The sequence below is a fragment of the Equus asinus genome, chromosome 12, assembly GCF_041296235.1.
Source record: "Equus asinus isolate D_3611 breed Donkey chromosome 12, EquAss-T2T_v2, whole genome shotgun sequence".
Taxonomy (NCBI): domain Eukaryota; kingdom Metazoa; phylum Chordata; class Mammalia; order Perissodactyla; family Equidae; genus Equus; species Equus asinus.
The window spans coordinates 22,346,893-22,348,664 of record NC_091801.1 but is presented as its reverse complement, the minus strand read 5'-3'; the positions used below and the strand labels follow the sequence as shown (position 1 = coordinate 22,348,664).

The following is a 1,772-nucleotide window of genomic DNA, read 5'->3' as shown; positions in this document are numbered from 1 at the left end:
GGTAGCTTGCCGAGGGAGCGCCTGTAATGGGAAGTTCAGAGTGGAATGGGAAGAGATCAGAGTGGACAGTAAAAGGGCTTTCGGTGTGGAGCGAATGCTTCTCTTACCACATGTCCTATTGGGACCTAGGCTGGCCCTGTGGTCTAATCCATAGTCACTTGAGGTCAAGGCCGTAGACCTTTTGTGTCAGACTTTTGTGTGTGAGAGATTAATAAACTCCCTTTTATTACACGTAAGACAGATTCTGTAGACGCTTTGCCAAGCTTTTTTCTGTGTTGTTTGTTTTTTAAAGTCACGAACATTAGCGTATTTTAACTAGCAAGAGGAAAAGGCTTTTCAGTGAGCTTTACTGGGTGTCAACCCTTGCAAGACTCCTTAACTGAGGGATGAAATAATGCTCTTTCTTTGGTAGTTAGTCCTTGTTCCCATGAATGTTTTAAAAGGTTTCACTTTTCACTTGCCACAGTGTTCCCTTCTCCCATAAAAACCTCACTTTAGATGTGCTCTTCATTCTTAACGTGTCCATAATTTATGTATTTATAGATTTTAAATCAGTGGCTACTTTTCTTTAGATCTATGGGACAGTCCCTTCTGTCCTTTTAAATAGGACATATTTTATAGAGTTGTCTTGAAAAATAATTTAAAAATTCACTTGAGCATGAATGTTTTCTTTCACTAAGGAAAGAAAGCCAAAGGATAATCTACAATTTTGCTTATTAGAAATGGCTTATAAATTGGAAAAACTAAATATTTAGTCAACCCTCGAATATGCAAGATTGTAGATAGGCACACTGGATTGTATAACTATAATGGCATAATTCTTTCTGTTTTACATGGAAATAATGTGTAAGGGTTTTTGATGCAGCAGCTAGTTGGTATTATAATATTTGTGATGATAATGTGTTTGGTGTTTCATCTGTCCACTTTTCGCATACACCTTCTCAATTGATACGAATGTAACTTACTTTCCAAAGCTTAACCCCAAATTCCATCCTTACGGAGTCTTCCCTGATGCTCCAAGTAAAATCACGTGCTTCTTTTCCTTTAATTTCATAGCACTTTCCTTTTTCCTGTTGTAACACATTTCATCTTCTTAAATCATTTTAACTTATTTACACTTAAGTTATTACACTTATCTTTATCACTGAGGATCAGGATCAAACATTGTTCATCTTTCCAAACCCTGCACGTCCTTGGGAGAGCTCATATTAGGAGCTGAAACATATTTGCTGAATTTATGAACATTAACTTTTGAAATCCCTACAGGGTTTTTGCATAAAGATTATTTTAATTTACCCCTAAAATTATCCTCTGAGGAAGGCACCCATTTCACTAGTTTGCAGATGAGGAAGGCAATACTTGTAAACAATTTTTTGAGTCAATAGTTTCTGGATGGTAGAAAAGTGGGGTGGCGGTAAACACTTAATAATTGGATCTCAGACAAAACATATCTTATGAAGAGGCTCCCACCGTGGGAACGGTGGGCGGAAATTACATTTCAAGGACAGGGGAGGGGGTGACATGCCTCCAGTTGTCCTGCTCCAGCTTGAGGGTCAGCTGGGTCACAACCTCTCAATGACCTCCTCCAACCCATGGCAGATTCTTTGCTGAAATGGGTAACAGTTTTCAAATACTGGAAAATTACTCCCTCAGTTTTTTCATGCTATTGACAATGTAATAGCATGACACATGACAATGTAATGACGTGTATAAGTCTACTCTAGCATACCACTGGATTGGACTCCCAGATCTAGTGTTTTTTCCACGGAAGC

At 38.4% G+C, this 1,772-nt stretch overlaps 1 protein-coding gene across 2 annotated transcripts in view; it reads left to right on the top strand.

Annotated features, from left to right (window-relative positions):
• NKAIN3 (sodium/potassium transporting ATPase interacting 3) overlaps window positions 1–1,772 on the top strand; it is a 600,276-nt gene that overhangs the window by 997 nt on the left and 597,507 nt on the right. The gene's annotated exons all lie outside the window — the stretch shown is intronic.